At 36.4% G+C, this 15,945-nt stretch overlaps 1 pseudogene; it reads left to right on the top strand.

Moving 5' to 3' along the window:
- The first annotated feature begins 10,978 nt into the window (after nucleotides 1–10,978).
- Nucleotides 10,979–12,488, top strand: LOC126487422 (BCAS3 microtubule associated cell migration factor-like; annotated as a pseudogene).
- Nucleotides 12,489–15,945: the final 3,457 nt, after the last annotated feature.

The following is a 15,945-nucleotide window of genomic DNA, read 5'->3' as shown; positions in this document are numbered from 1 at the left end:
CCCCCCTCCGTCCATGTCTAGGAAGGTGAACATCCAAACTGGCTAGGCTCCCACAAAGGGGGAGAGGAGTGGGGGGAGGGGGAGAAGAGTGGGAGAGGGGGAGGGAAATGGGAGGCTGGGAGGAGGCGGAAACTTTTTTTTTCTTATTCTCAATAAAAAAAAGAATCAACTGTTAAAATATTAAAAAGGAAAATGTCTTAGACAAATGAGGCTACATATTTCACTTTACATTATCAAGGAAGCTAACCTAAAAGGGAAAACATATTTCTTTCTGGCCACAACCAGGAAATCTTAATCTGTTTTCTTATGCTTAAACCCAGAAGGTGTAAGAGGAGTCATGAAGTAGAATTTAGGCTGGAGAGGCAGCTTGAGAGCTAAATGCAATGGCTTCTCTTTCAGACCTGAAATAATTACACAGAAACTGTAGTAATTAAATAAATCACTGGTTTGCTCATTGGCTCTAGCTTCTTATTGGATAACTCTTAAAAATAAATTTAGCCAGTCTCCATTAATCTGTGTATCACCATGCAGCTGTGGCTTACCAGTAAAGTTCTGGTGTCGGTCTCCAGCAGTGCTACACAGCTTTTCTCTGACTCTGCCTTTTTCTTTCTAGCATTCATTTTAGTTTTCCATACCTACCTAAGCTCTGCCCTATCAACAGGCCAAGGCAGTTTCTTTATTTATCAATGGTTTTCACAGCATACAGAGGGGAATCCCACAACACCTCCCCTTTTCTGTTTAAATTAAAAAGAAGGTTTAATTTTCACACAGAAATATTACATATAACAAAATGGGTTTTAAGCAAGAATTACAGTTATAATATTATATCTATTTTATCTTTTATCATATCTAAGGAAAAATTATAATTTTAACTATAAATTCTTCAACTACATCAAAAACTTCAGAACAATATAATATTACCTAAGTAAACTGAAAGGGCATTGTAAGCAACTTCCAAATTTCTAGAATTGACAGAGACATCTCACTGTCTGGACAGTCACCCAAAGTTCTTCTGTACCATTGGGGCATCCAACTTTAACCTAGAGGCCCATAGTATCCAATAAACTTTTCCAGGAATCAGGAAATTTCAAAGACAGTTCCACCTATATTGGCAGTTTGTCAGTCACCTTTCTTCTTTGTCTTGTAGAATGTCTAATCAGAAAATTTCATGAATCAGGAATGCCAAAGGGTAGTCTCATCATTAGGCAAGTTCAGCAGTCATTTCTCTGTGGGTCTTGCATGTCCAATTCATCAAGCAGTCCATGCAAGAGCAGTTTATTGCCCAAATGGCTAGCCAGTTCCATAAAGAGCCTCTTCAATGCCTATCTTCCTCTTGAAGTAAATTGGTGCTGCCAGGAGAAGATGTGTCTCATTATCATGAAAAGTCCTAAGATCTTAAAACATTTTAAATGCCATATTCTGAAGGTCTTTGAAATATTTGTAGAATACCTATCTATCTGAAATATATCTTTATATGTCTAGAAAACCTAACCAACATGAGTATAACTTGACTATTGTAAATGACTATGTATTGACATATATTTCTTAATTATAACTTACATTTTTAAATGAGCTACACAAACACAATCCCTTAATCAAGAGCAGAAATATACATATAACAAAATTGACCTTAAATTTGTATCAATAAACCAAGACCCATACCAATAGTCTCATCAATATATGATATTTAGTTTAAAAAATCTGGTTAAAGTTACAGACAAGAAGATGAAAATTTATTATTCAAGTAACTTCAGGTAAAATGAAGTGAAATGAAATATGTTTACTTAATGATTATAATGTTATTACTTAAGATTTCAAATGTATATTGAAACAGAAGGAGAGAATTTTATCATGTTATTCTAAATTTGATATTTTTTAGTAAATTTCAAGACAGGGATTCTCTGTAACTTTGGAGCCTGCCCTAGAACTAGCACTTGTAGCTCAGGCTGGCCTTGAATTCACAGAGATCCACCTCCCTCTGCCTCCAGAGTGCTGGGATAAAAGGCATGTACCACCACCACCCTGAATAAATTTATATTTCGCAATACTTTTTCAAATATTTATTACATTTGACTGAAAAAAATAATAGCTGCATCAATTATTCTTCTCACTGTTGTGTCCTAATACCTAGCAAGAAGAAACCAAAAGAGAAATAATTTCTTTCAGGCTACAGTTTGAATGCTTTCATCAAATAATGTTCGGAAGACCAATGTAGGAGTATGTGATAGCTAATCACATTACAATGTAGCCAGGAAGAAGAGAACAATGAAAGACTCAACACTCTTTCTCTTTTTTCATTCAGTCTGAAATCCTAACACAGGAAATGCTACACACATTTAGGGAGTGTCTTCTCACATCAGTTTACCCAGTCTGGAAACCAAACCATAGGCAGGCAAGAAAATACTCTTTCTTAACTGATTCTACATCCAGTCAAGTTGATGATAAAACTTCATGATCACAGTAAGTAAAGCTGAATGGATACTGAATTAAATGGTTGTATATCTACTTCTTTTTATCAGTGAACATATTTAATCACTATAATTCTGTGGGATCAATTGATTTTCCTGCTACTTTGCTTAAAAATTAATTTGCTAATAAAAGATAGATAGATTGTAGAATTTGTAGATCAATTAGAATTTGATCTTTTGGTTCTTTCCTTGTGCAATATAGTCTTTCAATCATAAAGGTATTTAAGTAACAAATCATAAATTTGTCTTTCCATAACATGGAGGACCAAAACTTATTGCCAACACCGAAGTCAGAAACTACTTTTGTTATTTTTATTAGAAAGCATATTATAGTTAGTTTTTTAGGTACAGAGACAAGGGGGCAAAACTATATGCAGGTTCTCCCTTTCATGACCTTTTATCCACCATGATATTGAATGTGGAGGAAAGCAGATCAGGGAACACTGAAGTCAAGAAAGAAATATCTACATTCTTTTCCTTCTCCTCTTTCCCTTTTCATCTGTCTGTACTGTCAGCCTAAGGAAGGGTACAGATTACATTCAAGGCTTGTTTCTTGCTTTGATTAGCCCCTGTGGACATTTTCTGAAATATATCTGAGTGTTTCTTGATTCAATTCAGTTTCAAGTCATGCTTAACCATCATAATAAGTTGTAAACAGTGTGCCATAAACTCAAGACTGCATTTTTCCTGTGGAATTTAATAACCAATTTCAGGAAAAGTGAATTCATAGTAGTAGTTGACAGAAATAGATAGCAACATGAAATGCAAGCAAAGTTCTTGCTCAGTCAGTAACCAGTTAGGCTGCACCAAGCAGATACTAAAACAAAACACAGTAAAAGCCTTGGGAAAATCCTAGTTATTTTATATAATACTTAACAAAACATAAAATAAAGAGTTTAACCCTGTTCACATGTTTACATTACTTTCAAATGTTGGCATCTTAATGTAAAGAGAGCATCATAGTTTTGTTTTCATTTTTATAGTATGTGTTTAAAGTAAATGTTACCACTGGCTATATCATTATTATGCTGACAAAATGATTTAAGTTAATTGTTTTTGAAAAATGCATTCCCGTTGTTTTCTGCACTCAAGATGCATGATTTCTCTTTGATATCTGATTTTGATACACTTATATACTATTGATGTTGTGTAATGCTCGCTAAGGGAAAATGGTCGGAAGGTAAAGATATAAAGGTTTTGGGTAAGCATTTATATTCCACTTACTTTCTGAGGCAGAATTTTACTGTTGTAATTCACCCTTGGCTAATAGAGCGTCTATGCTCTGTAGTCCTGATCTTTTCTCCGTCAGAGTTTCTTCTACTGGTTTTGTCTAGAAGCTCATTCATTTATCTCTGTCTTATGCAGAAACTTGTGATTTTCAATGAATATTACTAATACTGCTAATTATGTGACAAATGAACTTGCATTATCTTGGTGAAAGAATTTTCCAGTTATTATACCCATCCTCTCAAATCAGCAAGAATACACCAATCTTTATCCCTATGTTGGCAATATGTACACTCAGTGGTATTTTATGTTCTAGAGACATAGTATTTCATTTATATTCTCTCAAAATTTTCAGCTGTTTTTTTAAAGTATATTTGATTTACAATTTTTTACTACTATTTCTCATTTTCATATATCTGTTTAATTTGAAATGTATTTAATTTTTCTTAGTCTTTTATAAGAATAATAAGTTAATATACAATTATATTTTAATTTTCCAATGCAACCGAATCCTATATTCCTAAAAATCCTTATCAAAGTAGTTTTAATTTAATCTTAGCTCTTAATGTTGTACCTTTGTTCTCATTTCATTTAAATTATACCACACTGTTGTTTGTGGTTATTATTTGACTTCAATACCTGTGCTTTTGTGTCTAATTTTATATGGAGGTCTGGTGCTCTTAGCTGCTGAACCACCTAATCTTATATTTTGTTGAAGTTCCTTGGTAAAAAGATGGTCTATCTTGGTGAACTCATGATCATTTAAAGATATGATAAGCTCTACATTTGGAATGGTATAGATTTTTAATGCTGCTCTTGATCCAAAAATTTTAAGTGAAAACCCTGTCAGTGTTTGTCTAGAGAGATTCCAGAGGCCCTCAAAACCATATAGAACTTTATTTTTGTTTTCTCATTAATACTAGGTGGTAGACTATTTTTGATAAACGTACAGCACACTTTTGATAGAAAAAAAAAACAGAAATATCCAGTTGGAACTGAACTAGAAGCTTCTGTGGTCTGGAGATGTGCATTGTACTATAATATTGTATATAGGCTAAGAAGAGAGAAGTGGCACTAATGTTGTTTCTAAGCTATGATTATTTATGTTATAACTCTGACTACCAGGCAAAATATGCCCTCCAGAAGCTAACCAAATGCTTTCCTGCTCCACACAATTTGAATCCTGCTCCATAGGAATATATATGCTTGATATTGATCAAAACCTATAGTTGAGGGGTTCATAGGCCATGGCAGAGTACTTGATATTTTTTGATGGACATATAGCTAATATTTACTGTCAGCTTGAGTAAGAGAAGCTTCATTTTTCAGAGAACAAAAAGGAATGTTGAAATCAAGGTGCTGAGAATAAGAAACTACTGACCTCTTAGGTCAAGTAGGTAATATATGAGGTCAACAGTTGCTTATTCTCAGCACTTTGACCAGTCATAATTCCCATATTCCTTGTAGTCCTTTGCAAAATTAAGCTTTTTCTAATCATCACTGAAAGAGCCATATAACATCCAAGAAAGTGAATACAATTATTTAAAGGAACATAGGATGAGAGGAGAATAGAGATATACAATGATATCTTCTGCATATGGAATGATTATCACAATCATAATAATATAGAATCTGTATCTGCCTTATACACAAAGAAAAAGTCTAGAAAACGAAAGACTATTTTAGATGATAAGAGGTGGTTAGTGAGGATTTGATGGGGATATAAGGGTCATGATAGATGAATATTATAAGAATATATCCCTTAGATATAAATGGTAAAAACTTTAGTTGAAAAGTTTTAAAATTTTATAAGTACTATTTTTATATTCTTCAATTTAATTTCTAATGTTATATATATATGTATTTATATATTTAGAGTTACGTTGCTTAATGTGATTATGAAAACCTTTTCATTTTCTCAATAATAAATGACTATTGGGTGTTACTGTCACACTTGGAGGATACATCTATATTCCTATCATTCTATTTTAAACACTTCAAACTGTCTGATATTGACATGACCACTCTAGCCATTTTTTAATTATGTGTTCTGTGGTGCATCTTTTCACTTTAAATTACTGGCATCAACTTATCCATATGTGAATTGGAACACTGTAGAGTGAACATCTACTTTATAATTTCTAATAATTTGATTGATTAGAAAACTAATTTAATTTACCCTAAATTACTAACAGAGAAAGATAAGTTAAAGCAAGAACTTTACCATGCTATTTCCACATATCCAACATTTCCATTATTTCTGAATTCCATAGATGTAAGAATTAGGTAGTCTTTCAGTTTAATATCTCCTGCTTTGGATTAGCTTTCACTTTTAGTTTGGCTTTCTATTGTCTACTCAGTTTTAAGATCTACATAAGCTATAACCTGAATTCAAATAATAAGATATTAGATTATGCGTATTATAAATATCTTATGACTATACCTCAGTTTTCTCTTTCCTTTCATGTATTTATCTCTAACAAACCCTAGAAACTTCACAATACATATTTGCTCATTTACACTGAAAAATCCGTTTTTTTAAGAGTGATTTAAAATAACGTAATATTTTCAGCTTACTAATTTTAAATATTTGTATTTAATTTTGTGTATGTAATTTTCTGACAGTATTTTATTCCATCTTTTTTCTAGAAAATTTCTGCAGATTTTCTTCCTGTTACTGTATTCTGGTGATAAATTCTCTTTATTTTGTCTCCTGGAAAAGTTGTTTCTTTATTCTTAATTATTTTGCATGGTATTTTTCTGTGTATAGAAATCCTAGGTTGACATGTTTACTCTCTGTACTTCAAAATATTTGAAACCTGAGTACTTAAGTCTTCTGTTCAGTGTTCCTTTGTGCACAGTGCCTCCATATCGCTTGTTTGTTTGGGTACTATGAGTCACAGTGAGTGTATAATTCTATTATTCAAATGTTAATATTTTCATTAGTTCTTTGATAACTTTGTATGTTTTGATTGTATTCGTCCTTCTTCTTTCAATACTACCCAGATCCACAACCATTTTCCTTCCAAATTTGTAAATTTTTCCCCACCATTAAGTTTCATTTGTATTGCCCAAATTCTTGGATGTTTCTCCTTTCACTGGAGCATCATAGAGTTATCAAGGGTTACACTCTATGATGAATTTGATCATCTCTCTCCCAAGAGCTAAGTATTGCCAATAGTTTCTTGGCTAGGGTAAAATCTGAAGTCATTCCTCTTTCTGTGCTGAGATTTTGTCTGGCATGGGCTTGCACATGTCTTGAAAATGTTGTCAAAACAACTGTGAATTCCTAAATTCAGCAGCCCCATTGCCTCTAGAGGATACAATTTCATTTTCATCATCAGAGCCAACATTTATGGCTTATTACCTATTCTCTCTTCACAATGACCCTTGAAGATTTGGAAGAGGACTGTGAAATACATCATGCTGGCTTTTCTTCTGTCAACTCATCACATAAGCTAGAATTTTCTAAAAAGACAGAATCTCAATTAAGAAAATACTGCCAAAGTATCTGGTTATATGGCATTTATTTAATTAGTGATTGATGGAGGAGGGTCTAGCACATGGTGATTTTTTTTCCCATCTCTGGGCTTGTGGCCCTGAGTTCTACAAGAAATCAGGCTAAACAAGTCATGATGAGCAAGACAGTAAGCACCACCCCTCCATGACTTCTGCTTCAGCTCTTACTTTCAGGTATCTGCACTGTTTGATTTCCTTTGAATATAGAAGTATAAACCAAATAAACCCTTTTCTCCCTAACATGTTTCTTTTTAATGCTGTTTCATTGCAAAAAATAGAAAAATTAACTGACAAGTTGGTACCAGGAGTTGGATATTGATTTGATGGATCACATCATGATTTGTTGTGGGGGTTGAAAGCACATTAGAACTTTGGATTAGAAAGGCTATTGAGTGTTAAGAGCTCAGTGGAATGTTCTTTAGGAGATTGGAAGATAAAGTTGAAAGCAGGGTAAAAAAATGGATGCCTGGCTTGTGAAATTTCAGAGCAAAGTTTGAAGACTATCATGTTTGATATTTTGATTTAAGATTATGTCGTTCTGGTTATCTGGAGATGAAGAAAAAGCTATGATTAACAAAATAGTATAACTATTAAAGCAAAATATTTGCCTTTCGTGGGGTACTTAATGCTGGTTAATTGGTTAAAATTCATTGAAGTGAAGTTTTCTAGGAAATGTTTCCTGAGAGTCGCCAACAAAATCTATGTTCCACAGACAACCTTGGTTTTACTTCCAACTAGCAGTAAAACTTAGTAGTGGGAGAGTCTTTGTATCAGTTTTGAATGCATGAAGGGTGATGAAGAATAAATAAGGCTTGGAACTGTTTGTAGCTGGACTTTCTTTGAACCACGATTCCCCAGATGATGACATGGAGACTTCTTATTAATTATAAAGTTTGTCCTTTAGCTTAGATTTTTTCCAATGTAGCTGTTATAATTTAAATGAACCTCTTTCTGTTAATCTATGTTCTGTCACATGGCCTTTTCATCTCTTCCACTCTCTATGTCCACCTTGTTCTCCATCTCCCTTGTGTCTCTCATGCCTAGATTCTTCCTGAGCTCCACTTTTTACCTCAGAAGTCTCACCTAACTTGTTCTTCCTAGCTATTAACCACAAAGGAAATAATCAGGTTCTTTTGGCAGGCAAGTTTGCTCAAGTATTCTGTAAGACACTGTGAGAGGCCAGGAGAGGGTATTGTCAAAAATGCCATGTCAGTAGCAGTTGAAGACAAAGTATTGAAGTGGTCATGCAGAAATATTGAGGCTTAACACTATGAAGAGAGCCTGTGATAGGTTAATGGTGAGCATGCATCCAAGGTGCATCAGAGGATCCCAGAAGTTTTGTAGAAACACAGAAGATAATGAGTGGATTTCAGACATTGGACATTATGTTGCTTTTACAGTTGGAGGAATTTGTGTCTTCTTTTATTTGACTGGGACTATGACCTTGTTTTTACATATTGAAATAAGAATGATTTAATCTAATTTTGGTTTTACAGAAACCTACCATTGAACAGCTTTAAACTTTAAAAGAGATTTTGGGGTTTACAGAGATTAGATATTTTTAAGGAGAATTTAGAGAGATTAGATATTTTTAAAGAGAGTTTAGAGAGATTAGATATTTTAAAGCGACTGAAAATATATTGTCTTTGAATTTGTAAGTACTGTGGGAATTTTAAAGTTATTTGTGTTAGCTTTTCATTGTTTTTATTGTTGTGGCTGTCCTATACTGCCTTTTTATATCTGGTTGACCTCAAATTCACAGTGATCTCTATACCTCTGCTATTGGATTAGAGGTGTGAGTCGACAAATCTATGTTATGTATATTTTTGATGTGCAATTCTGGTGATGAATATGAAAAGAACCGTTGTGGCTTAATAATGATGTATTTGTGTTTCAAGTTGATAGTTCAAGTTGTGCTGCTTAATCTGGAGTTATTTGAAAGGAGAGAATTCCTCCATAAGATCTGGCTGTAAGACATTTTCTTTTTCTTCTTTTTTAAAATTGCTTTCTAAATAATACCAATCAAAAGTTCCACTTCCTCTCCTCCCACTTCCCTCTCGCTCCCCCACTTTCCCTTCCCCTCTCCCCCTCCGTCCTAAGAGAGGGCAAAACCTTCCCCTCTCCATCCAGGCTTAGGAAGGTATGCATCCAAATAGAATAGGATCCCAAAAAGCCAGTACATGCAGTAGAGACAAATCTCAGTGCCATTATCATTGGGTTCTCAGTCTGCCAGAATTGTCAGTCACATTCAGAGGGTCCAGTTTGATCCCATGCTCACTCAGTCCCAGTCCAGTTGGATTTGGTGAGCTCCTATTTGCTCAGACACACTGTCTCAGTGGGTAGACCAAGCTCTCATGTTCCTGACTTCCTTGCTCATCTTCTCCCTCCTTCTGCTTTTCAACCGGACCTTGGGAGCTCAGTCCAATGCTCCCATTTGGGGTCTCTCTGGCTCTATCTCCCTCCTTCACTGGATGAACGTTCTTAATTAATGTTTGTTGGGTGAGGGCCCATATCATTGTGGGTGGTTCCATTTCTGTGCTGGTGGATCTTGGTTCTATAAAAATGCAGGCTGAGCACTCTTCCTTTCCTTCTGTATTATTTCCTACCTCCAAGTCTATGCAATGTTTGACTTCCTGTCCTGAATTCTTTCAATGATGGTCAGCAATATGAAAGTGTAAACCAAATAAACCCTTTCCTACTTTTTGGTCATGGTGCATGAATCAACATAAAAGCCAAGTAAAACTTATATTTTCTATTAAAGATTGAATATTTTTAGCCTCTTATTTGCACTTTTGTCAGTTGTGTGTCTCTGCAATAATCATCATTTACTTCAAACAGTAGTTTCTCTGATGAGGGTTGATAGTGGCTGTATGTGTTGGTATAATAATAGATAATTATATACTGGTTTAATATTGTGTTAATTCTGCATAATAATATTAGTAGTTCTCTCCTAAAAACTACTGTCTTTATAGTTATAGTCTTGAGTAAATAATATATCTCAATGTGAACCATACCTTAAATGTAATCAGAATGCTGTTGGTTACTCCTAGAGTATTCCTACTACTATTGTACCAGTGAGCATATCTCACAAAGCTAGTCATTATTGTTGCTCACAAGCTTCATTGTTGAGTTAGACTGATGATTTTGTTTCTACAAAGTTTGTATGCCTAATACTTTAAATCTCTATTAAATTGTGCCAGGAGTGTTGAAGTTTCTCTGATACCCAGATATGATCCACTGTCATTAATTTTTATAACTGATTGTATTTTTTCATGTTTTATATGAATTATCTTAAAAATAAAACAAATTATAAAACAATTTTGATCACCTGATTTTGCCCTATTTAATATCTTTCTGTAGATACTGTTGCAATTCTCTTTATACTCTTCAGCTACTTGGCCTCCATTTTGGTTCAGTTTTGTTAAAAATTGAATATTTTTTTCTAACTAGAGTTTACTCAGTCTTAGATGATCCTGTAATAAGTTCAGAAATAATTTATTTTGATATTGTTTTATTTTAATTGTAAGTCACTGTTGAATAAAAATTATCTCTCTGTTAAAATTTCCCATATTACCATACCACATGTGCGTTTTCCTCACAATCCTGTGTATGTTTTTCAAACTACGGTTTCTCTATTTCAACCATGGGTAGCCAGGCTTCCCTACATCCACTCATGTCAGGCTGCTACTTTTAACTTATGGCTACATGCTACCAGTGGCACTTCTTGTTGACCAGGCTCTTCGTTGTTTATTTTCTATAACCAGATGATCTATGCCTTACAGGACATCTGTTTCAGCCATGATTGTCGCTGGGTGGTGGTCAGTACCCTCCGTGGTACTTCCCACGTTTTCCCCATCAATCCCTATGGTGGCAAACCTTGTGTCCGCACACACATGTCACCACGAGTAGTGAATCTCACGAGTCGTTTCCAGAAAAGTGCTGGGCTGGATGAGATTAAGCAAGAACTGATATCTAAGCAAGGCGGCCGCTGTAGTCCGGTTCCAGGCTTATCCAGCAGTCCTTCTGGCTCCCGCTGCATGGGAAGCTGAACAGCCAAGACTCTTCACCAACAACAATCCTGGCAACCCCCTACTTTCTCCCTTCCCGAGCCTGATGGTAGTGACCCCTCTAGCATAAATCAAGTAGCCAATGACGTTGGGGACCATCACCAAATGGACTGGCAAAGTTAAACCACCTCCACAAATTTCACCGAGCAAATGGATGGGTGGCGAGTTTTGCGTCGCTGCAGTGTTCGGGACCTCCAGGTCATGGTTTGCAAACAATGCAGGTCTGAAACGGGAAAAAGATCAGTCCAAACAAGTTGTAGTTGAATCTCTGTACATCATCAGCTGCTATGGAACCTTAGTAGAGCACACGATTGAGCCCAGGCCGCTCAGTACTGCTCCCAAGATCAGTGACGACACACCGCTGGAGATGATGACATCACCTGGTGCCAGCTGGACACTTGTTAGGACTCCTCAGTGGAACGAGCTGCAGCCACTGTTTAACGCGAACCTCACAGCAGAAGCTGTGCACTACTACCAGCTCCTGCTTGCTGGCTTGCTTCCCCCTGGAAGTCCTGGACCCATTACTAGACATGGGTCCCATGACAGCTTAGCCTCTGACTATAGTGGACAGGAAGATGAAGAATGGCTTTCCCAGGTTGAAATTGTAACACACACTGGACCCCACAGACGCCTGTGGATGGGTCCCCAGTTCCAGTTTAAAACCATCCACCCCTCAGGCCAGACCACGGTCATATCATCTAGTTCGTCCGTGTTGCAGTCTCACGGGCCGAGCGACACACCACAGCCGCTCTTGGATTTCGATACAGATGATCTAGATCTCAACAGTCTCAGAATCCAGCCGGTCCGCTCTGTCCCAGCCAGCATGCCAGGGTCATCCCGTCCAGACTCAGATCGCAGGGGAGTTTCCACGGTGATTGATGCTGCCTCCGGTATCTTCGACAGGAGCGTGGCACTGCTGGAGGTGTGTGGGAGCTGGCCTGAGTGCTTTGGCCTGCCACACATGTCCTCCATGGAGCACACAGAGGAGGGTCTCCGGGAACGGCTTGCAGATGCCATGGCTGAGTCACCAAGCCGCGATGCTGTAGGATCTGGAACAGAACTTCAGCGAGAGGGGAGCATCGAGACTCCGAGTAACAGCTCGGGCTCCACCAGTGGCAGCATCCCAAGGAACTTTGATGGCTACAGATTTCCGCTCCCTACCAACAAGAGCCAGCCGCTCAACCTCTTCCCCACTGGCTTCCCATAGGCACCAGCCACCTGCTTCTGACTGGCTGAGGGACAGGGTAAAGCACCTCACCCCACCCTACCTACCTCCCACCCTACCCCATCCCCGCACGCCTCTGGTCCTACCCTTCTAAGTCTCTGCTCCTCTTTCATCAACCCCACCTTTCCTAAGCTTAGTGACAACGCTGCTCATCCTCTCTGGACGAAAAGAGATTTCCAGAATTGCTCAGCACACCCTGACCTCAGCCACTCCTGTCATTGGGGGCTGTGGCTAAGAGACTGCAGAAACTCGGTCCCTTCTCTCTTTGCGCATTGTCCCGCATCGGATCCGCTTTTGTATTTTTTAACTGTACCCACAGGGGGACTGGAACAGTTGGCAGATCGTAGGGCCCGGGTGAGGAGAAATTGAATGGTCCAGCCAGGTATTTTGGTGGACAATGCCAGCCCTAACCCACTTCAGGCTGTGATGCACACTGTCCCCAGGTATCCCTGCTCAGTTCCTTCCCAAGAGAGTAGCGAACTGAAGCCCAGAGCGATAGGGAAGGAAGAAGGAAAGAGGCTCCCTTTGCCCCTTGCTTCCCTGTTGGCTCATGGGGAGAATTTGTCTGTCTTATCTTTGAGCCCTTGTACCCTGGTCCTGTACTGCTGAGTGAAGGAAACCGTGGTTACTGAGTCCATATCAAAAGTGCGCATCTTGTCAAATAAATCATGCTGCAATTGGTGTCAAAAAAGACTAAAACTTTATATCAGAATATTAAACAATTTTTAAATAACTGTGTAGTAAATGAGGACAATGATCTCAAACTGTATACAATGTACAAGCATCCTGAACAAGAGCAGTTCTTAAGGATGACCAAAGTGATTCCCAGAGTTGGTGACTAGAATAAGGAGAAAATTCAAAGCTTTCTGTCATTTGGGAATCACAGACTGTGTACACTGCACGAATCACTGGCTGGTGAGGCAGTGACAAGTTAGAGATGGAACCAATTAAATGGGACAAATGAGAAAGGCAGTGGTTGGGTCTCCAGCTGCTGGAGGGGAATATGCCAAGTTGGCAAGTGTAGCACTGCAGGGGTGCCTGGGCATCAGGAAGCATTGTCTTGTCCCCATGTTGGGTTGGGCACCAGATAAAGCTGAATGCTAAAAAAAGGGGAAAACGTGAGTCAAACATACCCAAGCTGTCTCCAAAATTTTAAGGCTTTTCTTTGTTAAGGGGGAAAACTCATGGAACAGGAACTAGGGTCCAACCTCAAGGTATGGAGCAAAGAAGAGAACAGAGCTGGGCAGAATGGCGGATTTTGGGGGAACTCAAAAGTCATGTCCCAACCTGTACAGCATCCCAAAGGCCATTGACTGAAGGAGGTTCCCCATCAACCCTAGACTTCCCAAAATCAAGTGAAGAAGAAAGAAACTTCTTCAACAAAGTCATGTTCCACAACAGGATTTTAACATTAATAAACCATCTCCCAACAAAGAAAAGTATAGGACTTGATGAATTCCCTTCAAAATTCTATCAAATTATTCAAAAGAGCTAAAACCAGGGCTCTTAAAATTATTCCATTAATTATAAATAAATGAAATCAAACTTATCTAGAATTCCATAACTGCCTGTAAAGTAAAATGGACGAGAACACAAGAAAGTATCCAGTGTGTTATAAAATCATTGCCACAGTCCTTAAATGAAAATGTGTTTACCTATTGATTATAGTTAATCCTGATTTCCAGTTTGACAAAATATAGAATATAGTTTATCAGCCTTGATACATATCTGTGGGAGGTTTTGCCTAGATTTTCCTAGTTTCTCAACTGTGAAGAAGTACATAAATTAGGACACTTGATTTGGGAAAACCTACCTTGACTCAGGCAGTGCCATCTCATGGGTTGCAGTCCTAGCATATATATATATATATATTCATGCTTATATATATATATACTTATATATATATATATATAAAATAGGAGAACACAAGCAATGTCACCAGATGCCTAAAGCTCTTTTTATTATGCTTTCCCTTGCCATATAGGACTGTGGCCTTGAACTGTGAGATTTTGCAAAGGTATATCACAACAACAGAAAAAGTAACTAATGCTTTATTTGGTTAGTAGTCTAATGCTTCAAAATTATGTATATTGCATGTCACATGGTCTCTGTTTGCTAAAGACAATTTGAATTTTATTAATATGTTCTATTGATCCATTTTATCTTTGGATAAAATGGCCTTTGATCTCAAGAACTATTCATATGTCACTCAAATGGATCTCATCTAGAACATTGTTGTTTAGAACTTTAAATCATATATATATATATAAAATATTACAAATATATATAATATACTATAAATAATATACACACATATATTCTTTCAAAATTCTAAGAATTAGTCTATTTTCTAAAATCTCGTACCAAATAATTTAAGCTTATTAGCATTATTTAATGTGAGACATAAAGATGTTTGCATTTATAATGCATAGAATGTTCAAATTTCTACATGTTTTAGAATAATTAAGTCTTGTTTGCTGTTATCATTACTTGTGAGAGTACAATACCCATTTTTATTACATTTTTAAAAAAATACACGATATGATCTTTTTCAATTAAGATGCTGCGTGTTATAGATCACTTGAGTTTATTTCCTATCAATATGTAATTATTTTTCTTTAATTAATTAAAAACAAATTCTTCTTTCAAACAATATATTTCAAATACAGTTTTCCCTCCATGTATTTCCCGTAATTCCCCACTCCTTTCTCTGTCAGATCCAATAACACTCTATTTTCTGCTCAGAAAAGAGCATGTTTCTAAGAGATGACAGCCAAACTAATACCTCCACATCTTCTCCATCATTAACATGGTAAAAAAAAAAAAAAACTGCCTATGGCAGATGATTTAAAACACAGATGTACCAGAGATCTCTCTTGTGAATTTGAATAAATGCACATGGAGTATTTTAAAAACCAATTAAAATTTTGTCAAACTTTAACAACTTATCTCTAAACAAACTAGAGTGCTATTTTAAATTTTTTAATTTACGTACTTATGTGTTATTACTTGAGAAGGGTGTCTTAGACGATTAGACCTTAATTATTGTTTTTATTTCAATTTTCTAGACTGCTAAATTGGATGCCTTACACTTTCAGCAGGTTATGTTAATATGACAGATACTACCATCTGTCACTTATGGTTTTTGCACTTTACTTTCGAGTGTATCGTGCTAATAATAGTTTTAATCATTTAATTTTAAGAGAATATATTTTAGGCAGTTGAGTTATAGAAGAAAAATAGTTTATGGAATAATTTGCCAGGAAAATGTCTGTCATACATAATGAGTAATATTTATAATTTAGCCAAGTATTAATCTGACACATGTAATTAGATACTAATTAAATTTCTAACATCTAAGTTAGAAATTTCACTACTGAGTTTTAGAACATTTATCAGTATAAACAGTTTCATTGTTCATGAGGACTGCCGATATACC

This window comes from Alexandromys fortis, unplaced genomic scaffold, assembly GCF_014885135.2.
Source record: "Alexandromys fortis isolate MF-2015 unplaced genomic scaffold, M_Fortis_MF-2015_v1.1 scaffold_141, whole genome shotgun sequence".
Classification (NCBI taxonomy): Eukaryota; Metazoa; Chordata; class Mammalia; order Rodentia; family Cricetidae; genus Alexandromys; species Alexandromys fortis.
The sequence above is the reverse complement of the archived record's forward strand: the minus strand, read 5'-3'. Positions and strand labels throughout refer to the sequence as shown.